Source organism: Numida meleagris, chromosome 7 (assembly GCF_002078875.1).
Source record: "Numida meleagris isolate 19003 breed g44 Domestic line chromosome 7, NumMel1.0, whole genome shotgun sequence".
NCBI classification, from domain to species: domain Eukaryota; kingdom Metazoa; phylum Chordata; class Aves; order Galliformes; family Numididae; genus Numida; species Numida meleagris.
Window position 1 is genome coordinate 5,099,854 of NC_034415.1, and position 21,767 is coordinate 5,121,620.

The 21,767-nt window shown below is 40.0% G+C and overlaps 1 protein-coding gene and 1 long non-coding RNA gene across 9 annotated transcripts in view; one reads left to right on the forward strand and one right to left on the reverse strand.

Moving 5' to 3' along the window:
* Positions 1-21,767, reverse strand: part of DNM3 (dynamin 3) — a 185,135-nt gene that overhangs the window by 97,050 nt on the left and 66,318 nt on the right. The gene's annotated exons all lie outside the window — the stretch shown is intronic.
* Positions 15,810-20,059, forward strand: LOC110402705. The gene is made up of 2 exons (XR_002441253.1): positions 15,810-15,986; positions 17,668-20,059. It is a non-coding gene; the product is annotated as an uncharacterized LOC110402705 (long non-coding RNA).

Sequence of the window (21,767 nt, forward strand, 5' to 3'; positions counted from 1 at the left end):
GATGCAGCCAGACCCTATTTCACAACCACAACACAATAGGAAAATGAGGGTTATCTACCAACTGACACAGCCTCTGCGAAGTCCCTTAAATTAAGTACGAAGCACCAAGCTATGCTACTACAATAGAAAACCACATTTGCTAGGAACAAAATAGGGCTTGCTGTAGATACTATTATAGGTCTGTTGGAAGGGATTAATAATAATAATTTCCATCTCTTCCACCTGGATCTCAAAAGCCTGAAGAATAGACAACCCTAATGCTGAGAGGAAAACAGGTTAGCATCACAAACAGATAACTCTCAGGATGCATTTATTTACTAGCAACCCCTCTTCATTTTTATTTACTTTTTTATTGTGAGCTATGTACACCTTTCACCAACAGGAGCTTAGCAAGCTCCCTGACCCTACCTTCTCCTTCATAGAGGAGCTTTGGTGAGGTATTCTGGCAAGAAAGATGGCAGACAACACACACTGTGTCACAGAGGTCAGGCCAAAGCTGCATGCGCACAGAACAAAACTCCTGGTTGCTACTTTGCAAATCTCCAGAAAAGCAAGCATTTCCTCCAGTTCTCTACAAAACCTCGGTCTCTATCTTGATCTAGTGGGAGTGAATTTACTAACAGATCCTCCATTACATTTGCCCAGTTACATTTTCTGCAGGGTTGAATCCTGTCCAAGAAGCACCACAGTGCCCTGCTGGTTAGGAGACCAGTGCGAGGCACAGTCCCACAGCCTGCCATCAGACCTGCCCTTGGAAGCATAGCAGTCAGCTATGCAGAAGCCCCAGAAAACTAAAACAGATTCCCATGTAGCATTTTGCCCAGCTCTTTCTGAGGAAACGCTGCTACTACAAGAACTTGCACACCACAAAGGTCAGCAACAAGTCCTTGCAAGGATGCTGCAAAATTCGCTTCTTAACGAAAAACCATGCAGAACCGGCTCCTCTACGGACTGCAGGTAAAGACACTAACATCAGATACGCTTTGTCAGATTGACCAATACTGGAGCAGAGAACACAGCATCACCTTCATTGAGAATGCAAAAGAACAAGACGCGGGAAGCCCAGCCAAGTTCCCTTTAGCCACCCGTTACGATTCCGCACAGGGCAGCACTGAATGCAGATACTGAGTCCAAATCTGGAAGTAGGATGGATTTATTTCCAATGGGCTGCACCAAGATTAGAGAGCTCTGACTTTTAACAAGCTTACCAGCACAGGCACCTGTCCAGATGTGAGAGCACTGCTTTCAGTTCCAGAATGGTTGTAAGCTCACTCAACAAGAGGTGTTACAGGATAAAGCCCAGCTCCCAGTACCCCAGGTGTGGCACTGAACCAACCTGTACCTGACAGTACACCTTCAGCCTCTCTGTAGGGAGCAAGTCAGTGAACATGCAAGTCAGTTCCCAGAAACCCAGCTGAAATGCCTTTTGAATGTCCTCTTATTCTCAAAAACAGCAGCAAGTGACTCCAGCAACACTAAAAATGCTATGAATAAACTGTACAAAATATTCTGTAGCTACATCAGCTTATGGGCATAAATCATTGTACTCTGATCTGTACTGAATGCTTCCATCAACTGAAGTCACAGTGACCCACAGATCACCAGAGAGCAGAAATACTACCACACCTACCGTTGATGCAGCTTTGTTAAACAGTTCCACAGCTCAACGCTAGAGGCACCAAATCCCATGAGAAAGAGCATACAATAGTCCTTCAAAAAGGATTCAATAATCACTATGGTATGCATGAACCCATGAGAGGATCCAACAGCACTGCAGAATCTGGGCCGACTCCAAGCTGTGTGCAATAATTATTAACTAGTGCTTTGGGCAGCATCTTGAACGGTTTTTTTTTTGGACATTGCAACTGAAGTTAGTTCTTTAAGTTACATGGGACTCGCTACTATAACCATGTGGTTATGACTTGCAGGGCTTTCACAACACTTGCTCCTCTTGCTGCTTTTTTCCTCCTTTGCTTCATGTTCGTACCAAGTTTTCAGTTGGTTGCATTTTGTTTGTTCATTTTCCCCAGTTTTATGTTTAAGAGTATGAAATAACCTTGCCACTTTTTTTTTTTAACTTGGTTTCTCATTAAAGCCATTTAAATACCACAGCCCAAAATAAGACTCAAAGCGTTCCAAGTCTTTGTCAAAGTAGATCAAAACGAAGTGAAATAACAGTAGAAGTAGGTGACAAGGTTACATGATTAAACATCAACATGTGCTTGTTAACAACAAAAAAAAAAGGCTAAAAAGATGCTTAAAGATTTTTCGGAGGCCGTTATACTGGTAAAATGAAAGATGTGAGTTTCTCTAGCTGAAAGTACGATATAGAGGGTGGAGCACTCAAACAGATACCTCTTGTGAATAATGTGGTTGGAAGTGATTATATGTTCTGTTAAACTAAGCAGCTGTGGAAAGCACAAAGGATTGGTGTCCCTGCTTGGGCAGGGCGGTTGGACCAGAAGACTTCCAGAGGTCCCTCCCAGCCTCAACCATTCGGTGATTCTGTGAAAGAAAGCAAACTAGAAAGAAAGCACAATACCTAGGTGCTGTCACAGAAGATGGAAGCCTCGCTATTTGAGTGCTCTAAGAATTTTGTCCAAATTTGAAATGTGACCACAACGTGAAGCCAAATTGAACGGCTTCTACCTATCAAAGTTTTGAAAGTTCTTTTTTTTTTTTCCAAATATCTTCTGTTTTTATCATCCAAAGCAGTGACAGAAAGTCACTCTTGTAAAAGAAGGTATGAAAAAGAGAGAGAAATGCATTTACATGCAGCTATAACTCTGGATATGAGCATGGGCACAATTAACAAGAACAGTTACATAGAGACAGCTTAACTTCAACATTTTAAAACACACAGATTGAGTTTCCCCCCTTCTTTTCAAACAGTATTCAGCAGCTGAGCTTTCTGGGCTCCAAGAAGGCTAAGCTGGGTAAACTCAGCCAACCACAAGGTTGAAAATATAGCAGACGTATCATAAAAATTTAGTAATGCTTTTAAACTACTTCTCACCTCACTGGTTTGAAGGTGGTGCGGTACTGTTATACAATATGTGCTGTTGCCCAGGCAACTCCATCTCACCTCAACAGCTGCTGCAACTTCAGTGAATCAACATGACGAGCTGTGGCAACCCTAAATTATTATTATTATTATTATTTTTTTTAAAGAGTCTTTCCAACTATAAAGCACTTGCAGATGAACCTCTGGGGCTCTTTATCTGAGGGCTATTGCTATTTCTTGAAAAAAATCTTTCACTGTATTCTAGTGGAAACATTTTGACGCTAAGTTCAAAAACAAACTCTGTTAAATCAGATTTGTGTCTGGCAATTTTATACCTGGAGTAAAAACATTATCATGCCTCTGTGCTCATTCAGTTTAAATGCAAGAATTTTACATCTCTGGCAACAATACGAGCCTTCCTGGACAACTTAGCATGTCCTTTTCCATTAGGGAAAAAAAATATTAAAAAAATCAAGCTCCTTGAAGCACAAAAAGCCTAAGTTCTATCCCATCCCTTCAACAGGAGCCAAACTGTAATACTGCTACAACTCCATTTTAAGCAGAGCTAAAATGAAGGTTGAAATCTAAAACAAGATGTTGTGGAAAGAAAGCGGCACAGAGTGCTTCTGTGATAAAGGCTTTTGTGAAGGGAGGTGGCTAGAGCCTCGTGGTCCAAACCCCAAAGGTTTTTTTTGTTTTGTTTTGTTTTTATTTTCATGTCCTTGGACTCAGGGATATTGCTGTGTGAGCAAGGACTAGAAAAAGAATCAGAACATTACAAGTCTTATCCACAGTAAGTATCAATTGCAGCTTTTAAGAAGATTCAGTGCTATTTCTTTCTTTTTCTCAACCTATTTGGGTATAGAACCAAAGTAAACATAACACAGTAGAGCAAGTCTGTGAGAGTGTTTTGTGAAACTCTGCCAACGTCTCTGCTATTTTAATTTGGGGAGGAAAATAAGTGTTATGAAATGTCTAGGAAAAGTTTGTGCTGAGAAAGCACATAAGCATTTAAAGGTGGGCAATGCAATTTATTCAAGAGGAAGAACAGAGTGAATTAAAATGAGGGGGATGTAGATTTTTTAAACAACGAAACAGCAAAGTTGATCTTTTTTCCACTCTAGACTTTTCTCCTTTCCTTCCACTTTTCTTCTCTTTCCAGCCCCACTGCACTCACTGATCTGTCAGAAAGCATGCAGCGGTGGTGACAGGAAAGACGCTGGTCTTAACTGCCTGCACAGCAATAGTCCTCCTTCACTGAAAGTCGGGATTTAACTAGATCTGTGCAATCCTCACTCCTATTCCAATCCACACTCGACATTGAGTAGTAACACTCCTTTCTCAGCTTAATAAAGCCTCTCTCTACAAAACCTTTCAAGTGCCCCTCCTCTGCCTCTTAATCAGCCTTCACCACAAAATACCCTGATATGCAACAAATGCCTGCTGCTTCTCAAAAACTTTGCAATGTACAGCATGCACGCTCATTTGATCCTTGTGACTCCCTTTTTCTATCCTGCAGCTCAGATGTAACTATCCTGCACTGTTTCTATCCTGCACTAGCTCCAGTTGTAACACTGGAAGTGGCAATGAATCTGTTAAATGCAACGACACCAAGAGTTAAAAAAAAAAAACAAAACAAAAAACAAGGAGCAAAGAATGTACCTAATTACCACTAATCCTGCCTATTAGATTTCATTCAGACACCACAACTTCTTTCAAATAACCCCAGTTTATTTTTGAAAAAAATTCCTTTCTTCAGACAGGATATGGGGGAGGAGTCAATCGGTGATGTTTTACACATGCACATCTGGATACAGTCCAATTATTCCCCTTATACATTCCTCCAGTTGTTTTCATTTTGCTCCATGCTCTGGCATTCATAAATTTGTGAGATTAATTGTGTGTGAGCGTCTGCAGTCTTGGATCTGGGCACGGGTTTAGCAGCATCACAGCTAGAAGTCAACATTAAAGAGAGCTTCAGCTCAGAAAATACAGTTTACATCCATACATCTTTGGTACTGTAAGAATTGAAGCAACCATCACCCTTACCACATGCAGCAAATTGGTAAGATTAATTCAATCTAAACTAAACTACATTACAGCAGCTAGTCTGAGCCTCATGGAAAGTCATTCAGTTTTGCAAAAGAAAGATATTTTTTCTGTGTATGATTTCATTCGTCTTTGAGAACGACAAGAGGCCACAAAGAACAGAGGCACCCTCCAACCCCCATGGGGTCTGGGCGATGGAGCAGATCATGCTGCTCTGGCCACTAACAGGGTCCCCAGAGCTGGCAAATCCAGGAATTTGGGAAATCCCCATATGAAAGGTATTCCCATGTGGAGCTCGGATTCCTTGCTGCTTTAACTTGCTATTTACAGCCTTCAGCAAACACGGACAGGAAGGTTGTGACTGGAGTTCTGCTGTTTGCTGGCTATTCTAGGCTGCTAGAACAACCCCCTTTGGGGCCAAAGGCAAGTGAGCTTAAACCAATCACCAGAACAGGGAGAGCAAAGGGGCTAAACACAGCTTCTCCTCTCCTGGGGCCAAGCCTTCAATTTACTGATGTTTTGTATTTTATGTGCAATTTACTAACTAAAACCACCTGTTTCCTCAAGCTCTCTGCAATTTATTGTTTTGCAAAATCAGTTTCGCATTACACTTCTGATCAGTGCAGTTCCACATGAGAGCTACAGAACGTAGGTGATGTATTAAAAAGCAAAGGGTCGAAGGCCAAGAATCTACTCATTTCACTGCAAGCTTTCCACCCCCAAAACAGGGTTATCTGTGTACCAATCCTCCTCACACTCCCATGGCACAGTCAGATGTGTGTTACAATGTAGCTGTCAAGGCAGCAGGGTGACAAGCGAGCTGAGCTGTGCCCAGTTCGCAAAGCTTCCCCCAGAGCAGTTAGTTGCTGGCAGGAATATCTGGATAGCTGTAGGTTGTTCTGGGGCTCAGGTTGGCTTTTCTTTGGTGCGAGATGGCTGCTACCCTTATGAACAATTATCCATTGGGTTTGACAGGCTATTTACTGAAGATAAATTAAACCGATAACTTCCTACAACCACCTATTCTTTACCAAAAATCCTGATGTACTGCAAAAGACTCAAAACGGACAAACCGTTCTGAATTTAGCAGATAACGGAACTCCAGAATATTTTAACTCCCTCACATTTCCTATTATCAATCCATCTTGTGGATTTATTTTTGAAGATCTCTCCAGTCTGTGCTGTTTGTAGAAGGCCCTTGATAAAACATGGCAGAATAAAAGCATTCCTTGAGCCAGGAGCTTTTTCGTTTTTTTTTTTTTCCTCTTCTCCATCACATGAAACTGTTCCACTTCTCTTGACCCAGAAGGAGAACAGATTGAGTTCGGCATTCCTCATGCCCCAAATACCTGAATCTAGCAATTAATCCCCTCTGCACAATTTTCTCCTCCTGGCAGCCACCATGGTTAATTCCTACAACTCCTTTGGCAATGATTTGCACTGCAATGCTGAAGCAAGAAGGCCCAAAATGCAGGCAGGGTGCTTACAGTTGCAGTGGGTTAATCACCAGGGCAAGCTTATCTCATGTCCCCAGCATTGCACTGCTTGCCTCTATAGCAGCTCGCGCTGTGTTACTTGAGAATTGGGCCAGCTGTGAAGTTCAGCCCCTCACCCTGAACTTCCATCATTAGAGTTGCATCCAACCTTAACAGTTGCATACTGTATTTGAGCCTTTTCCTCCCTGAAGTCGGGAAATCGTACCTAAAACCAACAAATGCCGCAACTGAAATGAAATTCTTTCAACATCAAGTACCTGAGAGTAAGGGAATGTCAGATTTATGGCTGCACATACAGCTTGGTTTCCACTCCCTATGCGTATGCATTGTGATTAAGTATCTAATTACGTGATTGCGTACTATTTTTCCCTGGGACTCCTGCCTCATTCAGTGCACAGAAAGCACACACAAGAGCGGAGAATTATATTTGCACAAACAACCATAAATCCAGGGTTTCCTAGCTTCTGAGTGCTTGACTTTGCAAATAATATTCCTTTCACATAGATTTTTGGTTGCAGTATTTGTACAGCTCACATCTAAAGAGCACTGCAGCATTATAGCATTCTCTTGGAGCACATAATCGAATGCTGAGACTCTCTCATTTTACGGATGTAACATTTTCAGAAACTCATTTCATGCTTGCACTATCATGCTTATAAAAGTCATATTTTCCAGACAATAGAGGCAGTATAAAAATTAAAACAAGCTGTACCCTGATTGGCCAAGTCGTCTGAATTATTCTCTTTCTTCCTAACAATGAACTGTATTCTCTGGGCTCTAAGTAAACAATTAAGAAGGGTGGGGGTGGAGGTTGGAGGGCAACCTATAGTAAACAGCATTTGAATTGTACTCTTAGAAAAATAAAACAGGGAAAAAGTAGTAAGTAAAAGAAGCCCCGATCTCCTTAACGGATACTGATATGCAACTGACAATCAAGGAGGGTGCTTTCTAGTAAATTATGAGAAGATCTGAGCTATAGGAGAAGGCACAAATCTTATTAAACAGAACTTGAAAGGAAAACAGGAAGTTCTTTATGCATTTCCAGAAACACCTCTACGAAGGCAGTACCTTTTACACCTAGGTAAGATTATCCGAGCATCAGCTCGCCTCCACTGTCAGAAAAAACGCAGTCCATAATGCAGTTGCTGCCTCAGCAGATGGCACTGGATTAATACAGATTCAATACTTCTACTCCATAGTCCCCAGACAGGATTCTTAAGAAAACTTATTAGCAAAATGTGGTTCTGCTTTGAAAAACAAACAAAATAATTTGGAGGGTTCCCATATTACCAGGTCTCACTGATCCTACCTGGAGAGCTCTTGGAGGAAAACCCTCCCAGCTCAGCATGGGATCTCCGCCACATCTCCAGAATCAGTGCACATCTTGCAGCCTCAGGCACTCACCTACATTCAGCTCCTTTAACTGTGAGGGCATTCGTACTGGGTGGAAGCAAACAGAATATAGGAAACTACTGCTTCTACTTTACTTTCTCCTAGTTGTTTAGGCTGAGTAGGGCAGTGAGCAGAGAAATGCAGTAAAAGTAAATCTGGACCTCCAGTAAGTCCACAGAGAGAAGAATACAGGTAGAGATGCAATGTGTCCCTGAATATCTGCCTACTTCTAGTTGCTTTTTGTATCATTCAGCATTTGCAGGAATTCTGAGACTTTCCCTTTCACATTGGGAAGGGGCTGGGAAAGACTTTAGCAAATTTGAGTTATTCCACAGAACAGACCAAACATTTCAGGTAAATTGCAGCTGTCATTTCTATTGGAAACAGATAATCAGGTCTCCAGTACTGCAACGCATTCTGGAATTTCCATAACAGTTTACAAGGGGTCTTAATGGAGATGGAAACCAGAATGCAGCACTTTTAGGTAAAATGTCACTGTATTATATAGGCAGTATGAAAGCAGATCTAGATTCCTGTTCATATACATAACCATGCTTCAGCAGTGGCCATAAACATATTGTTTATGCTGAAAAGTACAAACAGGACCATTCACCTTCAGAAATCATATGAGATGATTATAGGACAGGAAAGTAGGGTTCTTTCCCCACATGAACACTGGAGCAACATCTTTGAATCAAAACAAATATTGTTCACAAAAATATTACCAACCCAGGTTGAATAACAAAAGTGTTTCTTAAGGCTAACTTTTATTTCCCCTGTAAGAGCATTCAGGCAATGTCCTTCACACGCTCCAACCAGATCCAGGTAAACATCTTCAGGTACAACAGACACATGGTTTAGTGATCTGTACTTCCACACAAGAGGGAACTAGCATCTATTTCTAAGAAGCCACCTTGCTAGGACTGGAGTTATTAATGGAATACCAACGTCTTCATTTCTTAGTTAGCTAACAAGGTCTCCGGGCATACCTGCTGCAACCAGTGGATGCTCTTTTGGAGTCTAACACTGGCATTTGTGTCACAAAGCCTTGGAGAGACTCAATACTATGGGCAAATTTAATTTTTACCATTAGCCACATGACCATCACATGAAGATTTCTGGGAGGCTGTCTGTATTATTCAGGCACCTCTTGGTCTGCTGGGAATAAGATCTTTGTATGAGCACGTAGCAAATTACAAGAGACAAAGCAAAATTTCAGCTTCTCACCTAACTTCTAACAGCACATACTAAATCTTGTAGTGCCACCTGATACGAGACAGCCTCCACTGTGCAGCATGCTCCCTCTAAATCCCAACCTTGCTGTCCTCCCTTCTCCAGACTCCTTCCATCTGATAGCATTCACTCTGCATCTTTTCAGCAGTTTTTCCTCTGTTGTACTAACAGAGGCTCCACTTTCCCTTTCTTCACAAATGTATCCCAAGGACCACAGAATTAAGAACCTGAGGACCATCCGTAAGATCAAGTTAATCCAGTAACATTTACGTTCATGAGACACATTGAAAAGCTTTTATTGCCTCATCTAGGGATCTGGTAAAAATTTTGGAAGAATTTTCTAAGTGTGTTTACAAGCACTTCTGATGACATTTAGATTTATAAATATCTTATCAAATCCAATTTAAAAATAGAAGTTCCCTTTCTAGGGAAAGAAACAAACCTTGGTAGGAACCACTTCCCACCTGCGGGTGTATCTGTGTAGGTAGAGGTGATAAAAGTACATTTAGGTATCCAGATATTTGAGGTTTGACGAGGGATGTCCCTGAACACAGACTGGTGTTACTGCTGACTTTTATTTATCCCTTTATCAGGTGTATCACTATCATTGCAAATCAAGTCACAAATTAACTCAGGTAAAATAGGCTAAACAGGGCAAATAAATGCAACACAGTTGTGACAACTATACATATGAGCTGTGGTTAATCTCACCAAAGATCAGTGAAGAAGCTTTTTTTTTTTTTAATAGAGACTCGGTCAAAAATCCATAGATAGGAGCAGAGCTACACTAAAAGAATGAATCACCAACACCTTCATAAACATATGAAGAGTGTAGTATGGTGTAAAATATCAGATTCTCCACAGATGACTATAAATTGGGCATGTGTTTAATAGCTCTCCCTGATGTTACCTTCAGATACCATAAAGCAAGGCCTCATTTCTGACTTTCTGGCTCTGGAGAATGTTTTTCTTTCATTATATTCACATACCCTATGTAAAAGGAATTTACCATTAGGTTTTTGGCCTTCACCAGACGTCTTTATTAATTATTTTTAAATGCTGAAATTATGATAGGGAGTGAAGGTAAATATAATATCTACGTAGAAGGAACTTCTGCTGGACTGCAGATGCAATTAGGTGAATGAACTGGACATGACATCCACATGCTCCTCTCCTAGAGGATGTTCTTTCCTAACCCAACCTGATATAACAAGGTCTCATGTTATCATAGCTTGGCTACGAACTAACTATCTGTATGATCATTTATGTGCAAAGCAACAAAACAAAAGAAAAAGAAAACGAAAAATCAGATCTCTGGCAGAGTACCTGAGCGTGTCACAAGTAGACACAGCACTGAGTAGACCAAAGCCCTGAGAGAAGCGTTCTTTGTTTAGAATTGTCGTTCCCTTACTGAGATTAATCTTTTGGTAACACAAACTCATTGGAGAAAATCCATACCTTTTTGGAAAAAGCTGGAGTTCTTTGCCCTTGTAATACATCGTAGTTTGGGACATGCTCATATTGGTGGTTGAGTTTTTACTACTATGCAGAGTGCCATGTACTGACTATTAACCCCATCGCACATATTGATGAGATAACTATGGAGAGAGAAAGAAAAAGTTTGAAAAGAATGACAAGGTTTTGGGGGCTAGACTGTGGGAAGTGGGGATGTAGAGGTAAAATATCAGTAAAAGATAATTAAGGCAAGAGGTTCAATGTGCTACCGAAGTTTCTGATATGACTGAAATATACTGGGCATGGAGGAGGAGAGTACAGAAATGGGTGGGACTAGGATGGCTCTGTGCAAGAAGGGGGCTGGATGCAGAAAGAACGGCAGCATTACATCTTCTAGAATTAGAAGGCAGCGGCCTGCAGATATGACAGTCAAAGAGAGAAAGTTGCTGGGGGGATGAATTGAAGGGCCCTGAGAGGACTCAGCAGAATCAATGCAAGAGACTGCGGGAGATGCAACAGATGATATGTTTTCAAAAACACAGATTCAAATACGTGGCCTTAAGGCCACATGACAAAGGAGACTCCACTGAAATCCCAATTTGAATCCAATTCATTGTAGTCCAGAGCAGTTCTCGCCAAGTTTCCCAGGCATAAGGATACAGAAACACTAGCTGGCAGATTATATTCCAGAAAGAGGCTGTATCAAAACATGATCCTTCTGCAAAGCTCTTCTCCAAAGACTGAGACAGAATATTGTATGAATAATTTTTTTTCTGGCTTTTCAAATGCATGTCTTCCAAGAGGTATCATAAAAGGGACTCTTCAGGAGATTTCATGGGACAGAAATCAATCCTAGAGCCTACAAAACACAACTGCGTATACACAATCCATCTCCCATTGCATACATAACCAGTGTACCTTGCAGAGCTTCATACATTCCCTACAACCTGTTGTAGTCACTATTTCACTGCAGCTCCAGACGAGCACTTTGCATCATAGTCTGTGCTGAAGGCTTTACAGAGAAGAGAGATCCCAAAGCAGAAAGAATTTGTTCAAGGTCACACAAGAAGTAGGTGACAGGCAAGGGTAAAAATCTTGACCTCCTGCTTTTTGCTCCAAACATACAGTTATTCTCAACATCACCTCTATAAATACATTTATTTCCTCTAAGCATTTCCAACACCGATGAATTATGAAGCATCTTTCCTGAGATTCTGCTTCTTCAGCATCTCCTTTTATGGAAAGTATAATTATCATTGTGCTTCTAAATCCCCAGGTCTATACTACAGTGAAGACAAAAGCTTGTGGAAAAAAAAAAATCCCTGTGATTTCTTCATTATATGAAGCATTGTACATACACTTACAAGTATAATTGCAGCCTTAGTACAAGAGCTTTACACAGACCTCATGTAGGGCAAGAGCCTCTCTTTGGAGTACCTTCTGCTATTACTGTTGATTTCTACATTGACTTTTCCAGCTTGCTTTGAGATGGCTCATTCAGAATAAGCTGACCTGAAGGGCCGACGATGTTGCTGCTGGGCGGATGGAGGCACTGTAGTCACAGAGGGGGCTTTGCAACCTTTCATATCCAACAGTCTGATACAGTCATTCTACTTAAAGTAATTCTATACTGCCTTTATATATTACTAGCTCTCTCTTATCACTTATTAACTCACATATCTATTTTCAATTCCTAAACCATGGCTCTATTACAAACGCTAAAGGCACAGTGTTTTTTTTTTATTTTAAAGTGAAGGCTAATGACGTAATAAACAGACTTGAAACTGCAGTCATTAAATTAAAAATTCACATCACACTGAGGTTTACTCAAGCTCACTGTCTTCCACAGGAAAATTTCAATCATCCCTTTTCTGAAAGAACAAAACACTAATGGATATGGAATGGAATGTGAACCATCTTTAAGCCTAACGGAAGCTTCTAAAACGCCAGCATATTGACTGCACATAACTAAAACTCATGGTGAATCTTCATAGTCAAGAAGAGAGAAACAGCACAAAGAAGGGTTTTTTTTTTTAAAATGCCCATGACTGTTCTCCCTAGTCAGGGCAGTAGAATGTCAATACCTCAGAGTACGCCAAATATGAAGTATCAAAACAGGGGCTTGAATCAAGAATGAAAGCTAAAAGAACACCACAAATATTTCTCAACAGGTGGAAAGTATATAAATAAAGTTTCAGATAATTCAAATACATTCAAACAGCTAAATTTTCCACAGAAAAACATGTTTCTCTCTAACTAACTGGAAAGCTTCACACCAAAGACAGCATTATGATTTATCCAACCTGAAAAACAAAATATTTCCTTTTCCCTCCAAAATTAAGGAAATCAAAAGGAAACTTCAAAAAACAAACGATATTTTGTGAAACAAAGCACAAGCCAAACGTTAGTATTATTTGCAGCAACCGTTTCTGTCATAGCAGGATCCAAATGCCATAACTTAGATTCGCGGCTTTTACACTGAGATTTGGATACACAGGGGCAATCAACACTTTGATGTGTGTACAGCTTAAAGGCACAAGCAGAGGGCATTGAATGGGACTGAAATATGCCAGGCAAATCTATTTTAAAAGGATTAACATCATTTTGTTAGTTCATTTGGATTTTTGAGGGATGAAATATGCTTACAAATTATTCTATAGTAATTCAAATAAGAACTTACACATTTTATCAGTAAGATGCAGGGATACAATGATTATGTCTTCTATCTCTTCTATCCACCCAGTACCTTAGTACTACATAAAGAGATGTCTTTTTTTTCCTTTTCATTCTAAAAAAAAAAAAAAAAAAAAAAAACACATACACACACACAGTTTGCTATGAAGCTTTGTCTACACCAATTCCAAATTACACTGTACCTGCTCTCACTGGGCAGGAATCTCAATGCATTTTTAAAATTGACTGAATTCTAGAATTAAGTGTATCTCATCAAGACCATCCCCAAAAGAATGAAGGAGAACAACTCACTCTTGTATTTAATGTAATGAAAAAAAAGCAAGAATTCAGAACTACAGTCCCCTGAATTGCATTTCAATTTCTTTTCCTGTTTGGAATACAAATACTCCGAGAGAACCCTTGAGTGGTGTGACACTGACAGAACTGCAGAAACATTCAATAGCTTCTCTGACTTGCTTTTTGGTTATACCATTGTGTGCCTTCAGGTCTTTGTTGTTAATTAAATCAAACCAGATTTCTACCAACAGCATGACAGCAGCGTCATCAGCGTACAATCTGCTGAGGCTTTCTCAAAGTCCCCCTCATTACTTTGGCAAGCTTAGTGGCTCTTTGTGCAGCCCTTCACCACGTAAAACATGCACTACCTTTTATTCAGTGCATTTCTCATGCTCGGAAGCTATTTTCACATTCTTACTGTAGTTATGTGAAAATACCGAATGTCTGCTTAAAGAGCAACTGAACCTGGCCCTTCAGCCTTCATCAGTGCAGTTGACAGGAGGTACAGAAAACTTCTGAACGTTCCTTTCTGATAGAGTTGTTATTTTTCAAGCAGATTTAGACAATGTTTTCCTGGGAATTCTAAGGAAACTGGATCTAGGGATCACTCTCCTTTGCTTCATTTTCACTGCTATCCTGACCGAATGAAAGAGATTCATTCCTTACCACGCTGTTTACATTTCTGGGTAGCACTTTCAGCAGCCTGAAATCACTGCACAAATGGAGGTGTTTACCACTCCCACACCCGTACTGCTGAGCACCTGGTAATTCCGACCCAAGTTCTCCATGCTGTACAGCTTCCAAAAGATGCAGAAGATCTTCGAGCCATTTCAGTCTTTCATTCACAGACAGAACTTGAAGTATAGCATATCCAATATATTAAAATATTCAGATTTTTAAAAGAGCTGTATTCTGGTTTATTTCTCCTTCTTTTCCCGGGCTGTGTGCAAAATCACAGGACTACCTTGGCGCTAAGGACTCTCAGCGAACTTTTAAAAAGTGAACTTCTGTTCAAAGCTAGGAAAAAAATCCCAAACCCTGAGACTGAGTAAATCCACTGGACTGTTTTCAGAGATGGTGAAATTTTCCATAACTCCACACCAGATTAAGGGTTTTTTTTAAACAATATTAGGAACCACTAAATCTGCATTCAGAGCTAAAATACAGAGTTCATGAAAACATCTATTCTGTGCTGCCACCACCAGAATGGCACAGCTCTATTAATGCAGCAACCTTGCAGTTCTGTTGATTCAATCCACTAACACTTAGAACAACAGATGTTCCAGCATATTATATACAAATTGTCCCATTCCTCTAGAATCCTAGGCAAAAATTACAGTACAGGTCAAACAACATTTCCTTCTTCAGTTTTAAAAAATGCACTGCCTTTTATTTTAACTCCACACCAGACTCCATACTATTCATCCAGCAGTTTGTTTCTCTCTCCTACTAGCAAAAAATATAATACAGGAAAAGATTTAAATGAAAAACAGATCTGTGTAGTGAATTGCATATGGTTTCCATTTTCCTTCATGCAGTTTCATAGACAGTCAACTCAGAAATCCCTCCCACAAATCCAGATCTGAAGTCCGCTTTCAGAATTTTGTCAGCACAGGAGTTCAGAGACAACTCTCAGTGCATGAAAATGCTACGATACATCTTTGCTTCATCTTGTTAGGGTAAATCATTCCTAAAAAGCACCACTGGATGTGACTAATAAATCAGCATGTACAAAATATGCAGACTCAGATGAAGCTGGATGTGTCCATGTAGACCTGCTGCAGAGGTTTCTGTTTCCTGGCATCTATGCTTGTATCCACACCACACAGCTTATTGCATTTTATGCCTCTTCACAACACACAGAGTTTTCCAGCAGTAACAGCTTTATACCTAGTTGACATGCTCAGTACTATACTAAACCCAGCCAATAAATACTACGCCTGCCAAGAAGGCTCCAGAACTATTACATTCCGTCAGCTTCCCTAGCTGATTTAAACAATTATTTACAAGGTCCTTCTGACTTTGTTTACATAAAATGCATCTTTTCCTCCTATTTCTCATAGCCAGTACTAACCTTTTTTCTCTCGTGTTTTCAGCAATTCCTGATGACATATGAATACCAAAGTAAGTGTGCCATGTTTCTATCAGACACAGGAGGTTTACAAAAGCAGTAAACTCCCGGTTTCCCTGGACACTCTCAGGGGGCTTACGTGTCAATGGAAGAGTAGGAGGGATAAGCTGCTGATTATCAGATGCCGTTGTTGTTGCCATCAGCTAACAATTGTTTGGATTTCCTCCTCTTTAGAGAGCAGCTCTGAGGGGGTCTTGGATGGGATGCAAAAATGAAATAGAAGACCTTGGAGCACCTTTCTTTTTTCCTCTTTAAGGTAAAAATCCAAGCAGGAGTGCACGCATGCGGAGAAAGCAATGTTTTCAATAAGCATGACTTGGTAAGCACATCGGAATGACAAAGCACAGGTCCCTGAAAATGCAAGACACTCGATGGTGTGCACAAGCAGGTGAAAAAAAAAAAAAGAACTGTAGCAAGACCTAGGAAAACATACGTGTTAATGCTGTATCTTTGAGAAAATGTTCGTCAGTCAGGAAGATGTTTTCATCCATTGGTTGCAAACATCACCCTTACTTTAAAATTAGAACTTGTGGATCTATATCTGTTCAGAAAAGCACAAAGGTTACCTGTAATGCAGGTCTACTTTTAATAGACTCTTGCTGACTGATAATTCTCGGATATATAAAAAAAAGAAAAGAAAGCTAAGGATGTTTTGCTGATTCTGTCTCCTTGTATTTGTACTTTAGAAAATGAAAAACATCCCTAGGGTAAGAAGCAGTCAGTAGAAAACTTGCTCACGTGCTATAAAATCTAGCAAGACACCTGTTATCCCCACAGAAGTTGTATTCAAGCTGGCACTTGATCCTAGCGTTCTTAACTATTGACCAAGAGACCAGACCAGCTGAGGCTGCTGAAAAAGCAGCACATTTTTGAGATCTTTGGTAACAACTTCCAATCCCTGAATCCTTCATGTGAAATTTGCTTCCAAAAAAGTCCAACTGCATGAACAAACTCTTCCATCACTTATTCCCTTCTCATCTGATTATTGTCCCCTCCATCCCTCCAGTCAGCTTAAGTTGTTCAACTTCCCAAACTAGAATTATTAATTTGCTTTCAGAGGATTCTCAAGACACCTGGCAACTCTTTTCAACTTGCTCATTGCTTGTGTTTCTCAGTATTTCTCAGCCACTCCTGGCCTATGAAGGATGCAACCCAAACCTTCTTGTGCACAAGTATGTGACACAGGTCCTTGATACTCTTGGCTTTGCTAAGGTCATTATGAATTGATTTCTGGAATGGAATGCAGAAAGCTGTAATTGCACAAGGTGCTTTACTTACAACTTGTGATGGTGAATGCAGCAGACAGGACAATGTCTTCGGATTTCCTCAGTGTAGCCATAAATTTATGGATAAAGCATATCGTAAGCCACACTAATGCATTTTGTAACAATTAATAATCTTGTTCAATTAATGCAGAGAAGAGCATTGAGGAAAAAACCTACTGGATGATAATGTTGTACTGTGAAGTCTATTATTTTTTATACCATGACCAGTTACGTGAGATTTTTCAGCAGGAAAGATGCTCCGCTCAGTCTCCTGAAACCTACTTGATTGCAGAGCTTTTCAGAAGTGTATTTCAGCATCCATAATATGCCAGGGACCTATAGACCTATACTTATCATTTTCTTGGATGTCCCTTGAATTTATCCACTAAACTGACCTTTCAGGTCTCACCCCACATACACTCAATTTGTGAAAGATACATCAATACCTATAAAATATTGCTTCATGTTCTGTATGTTCTGCATTACCTGCAAGGGAATCTTTTGGTTTAGCGTTCAACCAAAAACACTTTTCTCAGGCTTTAGGAAAAGACACATTGAATAAACATACCTTGTAGCTCCAGTCAAAGATAGTACAATCTGAAGGGGCCTTTGGTTATGGTTCTCTTCTCTAGTTTTTAATCAGTGTCTGATTAATTTTCTTTTTCTCCACAGATGAGAGAAGATTCAGTAGGGAATTAAAAGCAGAGTTGTCTACTTCATCTCTAAATTTTTGGCAATCTTCAGAATACACTAAGATAAGCCTATTGGATGAACACCAGTACAACAACAAAGGAAACCACTTCAGCTATGTGAAATGTGAGCAAAGATATGGGCAAGTTTATCTTCTAAAAAAAAATTCTACTATAGCAGTACCTGGAGAGGTTTGTGTTGTTGTTTTGGTTCATTTTAAATCATTATCAGATCCTGGAGAGGTTAAGCACCATACATAAAGGGTTTCAGTTGAAGCTGTTTGCTTCCTTGGGATGAAGAACTCAGTTTGCACAGCAGAGAGGGTAATTCTGTACGTACAGCCTCCCAAGCAAAAGGGAGGCCCGGAATGAAGCTCTGGAGACTGCCACAAAAGGAACAGATCAATACTCAGTGAAGGTTCCTGCCACTGAGAGATGACAGCACATAGATCAGCAACGGAAAACCATAAAAGGAGAGAGAAGCGTCATGAAAGACCCCACAGGAAAGACATTGAAGCAGAAAGTGCAACTTCAAAGAAAGAATTTCTATTCAGTGTACAGGCTTTAATATTGCAAAAGGTTAATCAGACAGTAATAAGGGAAAAAAACTCAACTTTTTGACCTGTGAAGAGCGTTAAGTCAAGAAGCATCAGGTTAGGTGTTTGTCATGAGTACACCACAACACAACGGACACTTTCGCACTATCCTCTGTGATAAAGAAGGTCCATAAGGAAAGGGAATTCAATCAACAAGCCATCAGAAAGTTCCTCATAAACCTTTCTGGATGTCTCCACCTCTCAATCTATCCCAGTAAGTTACTTAGTTTCTTTGAATCTACACAAGCACTTGAAAATGCATAGTAACTCAAGAAAAGGAAACTCTACCACAAAGGTAAGGGGCTTCCACAGAGCAAGGCCCACTAGAGCCAGGGGTTAGCAGCTGCAGTGAGTATGGACAGATGGGTTTTGTCAAACGCTTAGAAATATCCACCTGATCAACACAATAGGCAGCAGCTCACAGGTTTCTAGAACAAAGCTCGTCTCAACTGCTGAGAGGACATCAGTGAAGGCACAATAAACACCCATTTACTGGTATTGTATATAGAGCAACAACTAAGGCAAAGCACTAAAACATAACTTGCAAAGTAATCAGCCAAGATTAAAAAATGTTAGCACCTCAGTTTTATCAGGATTATAAATGATAAATCATATCTTAGATCCCTGACAAGCAAAACCAAACACTTGCAGACAAGCATGGCACTACTTTTTGCTGGCAATGGAAGCTCAAATTACACATTAAAAATTTTATTCTTTTAAATTGGAAAATACAGGGGAGTAACAATGAGCTATTTTGAAACCTTTCTTCCTAGGAGACACTGAGACAAAGAGCAACTCCAAGTATCAGGGATACTGAAATAAAACACAAGGACTTTGTGTTGATACATTAACTCCTCTGTTTCACGCAGCTTTAAGAAACAAATTCCCTAAAAAAATTAAATATATAAGTTATGCCTGGCAGCATCAGCATTCAGCAGTTCACGTGAAAATTTTCCAGAAAGCAAATCTAATGAGACACCTCAATATCTCTGGGCAATCAAAATGCTTTTATGCTGAACCTGAACTCCAAGTGAATTCCAACTCCGGTTCCTACCCTTGGACATCATTCACATGACTACTCCTCGCATACCACTCAATAATCTTTGAAATTCTGATTTTAAACTCAGTCATAAAATAGAACAAATGCTTCTGCCATGTGGGTGTACTCAAGATGTTTCATGGAGCTGGAACAATAGAACTCCCTGAGACTCTTTGACAGTCACCTCTTCTCAGAGTGCACGTCTCAGTGCCTCACCAATGACTGATTTCTATATTCAGCCTTAGGAAAGGAGCTCAATTTCACATTCGAGAGCCTGATCCATTATTTTTAAGACTTTATCAAAGGCAACGCAACCTAAGAAAAAATTGTATTATGAACAGAAGTTTTGGCAAGACAAAGACGACACTTCATGCAGCAGTTAATATAAAGAGAGGATAACACTTCTGCCAAAGACAATAAATACTAGAAGAAATGTCTTTCAGTTTTAGAGGCCCTGAGCAATATTGCTGGTGTTCATTTTAAGATCTGCTTCTACAACACAATTCCCTGGGGACTGTTCTTAAATGTAAAAAGGATGGATGTTTTTGTTTTGGGCTCATTCACAATGCTGGCATTACAAACCACAGCCTTGAGCTGAGGTGAGAGTTAACATCACTTTGCCACTAATTTCTTTCAACTGTATCCTTCTCTTTCTTGATCTCTCTTCCCCACCACTAAAAAATTCTCCAGGCGTTACTATCGAAAATATGCTCAAGTAATAAATCATGTATTTGCTCTCACGTGACTGGTATTCATTAGAGTCAAAGATCTCCAAGATCTGCCCCCAGAGTGTATTATGTTTCTGAAGCATAGAAATAGCTGCAACACAAAATTTTGCCAGGAAAGAAAAAAAAACAACACCAACACAAAAGTAACAACAAACTGCCTCTCAGTTGGGCAGCAGAAAGAATGCTCATAAAAATATGTTTGAGGGGTAAATCAAACCCCAAATTCTAATGAGACAAAACCAGCAGTCTAAACACAGCAGGACAAAATATTTAACACAGGATTTTTAACTAGAAACTTCTATAAAGCATACACTTTTTCTGGTCATCCCGACAGTTCTATTTTCAAAAAGTTTTTTTTCCTTCTTTTTCTGGAAAAGAATAAAAAAACAAACAAAAAAAAGCAACAACAACAAAAAAGAACCAACCAAGAAAACCATGGCAAGTTTATCCATGATGTATCTTTGCTTTTGCTAAGCAATAAATAACATCCGCCTACACTCACTGAGATACTTAGTTCCCTTTTATCATCCCGTTATTTTGCTTTTCTGAATACTACAATCACTTTGCAACAGAAGTGACATCTTCTCTGAGACACAATGTTCATTAAGTGATGTGGTAACCTGAGTGAATCATCTGAGTCTGAGTGGGGAGAAAGAACACTTGATTCAGCTGCACATCTGGGTTTTATAAAGGGTCCAACAGCTTAACACTAGCGTGCTTCAGGGCTAAAGCAAAGTCTGAGGAGATCACAGCGGGCAAGAAAGAAGACAGTGTTAATCCAGGGCATATCATGCTCTTCACCACTACTCTGAAAATTAACTTAGCTCAGCTAATTTTGCATCTCCACTAATTGTGTGTTGTGTATGAGTAAGCAATGACTCAGGAAATGTCCAAGCTATTCCATATCCTGTTCTTTTCCTAAAGAAAAACATGACAGGCATAGAGGACACCTCCCCCATTAGGCCACAACAATTCAACAAGGCAGATTTTTATTTTAGCAAGAATGAAATAACCTTCATACAAACTAAACGCTGCCATTCAGTCATTACAACCACTGTTACCACTGTGCTGAACTTACACAGCTCCTTAGAAACAATTTGCTGTCCAAAAATCAGGTCAGATGTTCAGTTACGTGGCCATACACTAAAATGAAGCTGGAAAATACACAGGGAGCACAAAGTCCCCCAGATATGAGGATTCCTTACCTATGGCACTCCAATAAGTTTCAAACATTTCTGGTTATATATTGGTAAAATTTGACCACTGGCTCTGAAGGCAATAAAAATACTGAACAATACAAGACCACAAAACGACACACACATTATAACCAGGGTGAAAATAACCAGACTGCTAATGAGGGGAAAAAAAGAAAAAAATAAAGTGGCATCAGTATTGAACCTCTCGTTACTGTTTATTTCCTCGGTACACAAGGGTGGATACTGATGCTGGCTAACTACAAGTACCCACCTCACTGGCACAGAGCTGTCCCCTGCTCACTGAAGATACAGGGAACTGAGGGAGGAAAGGGTTAGAATACAGCTTCAAACAAACAAAAGATGGATATGGATTAATGGGGCAAGGAAACCTAGAAGTTGCTGACTGGCCGTTGGAACTGAATTGGAGACTACATCCTGAAGAAAACCAGCCGAAGCTGGATCACCTTCTTCAGCCATGCCAAGGTCAAGAGTACACAGTGAGGAAGAGGTACAGCCTTCATGCC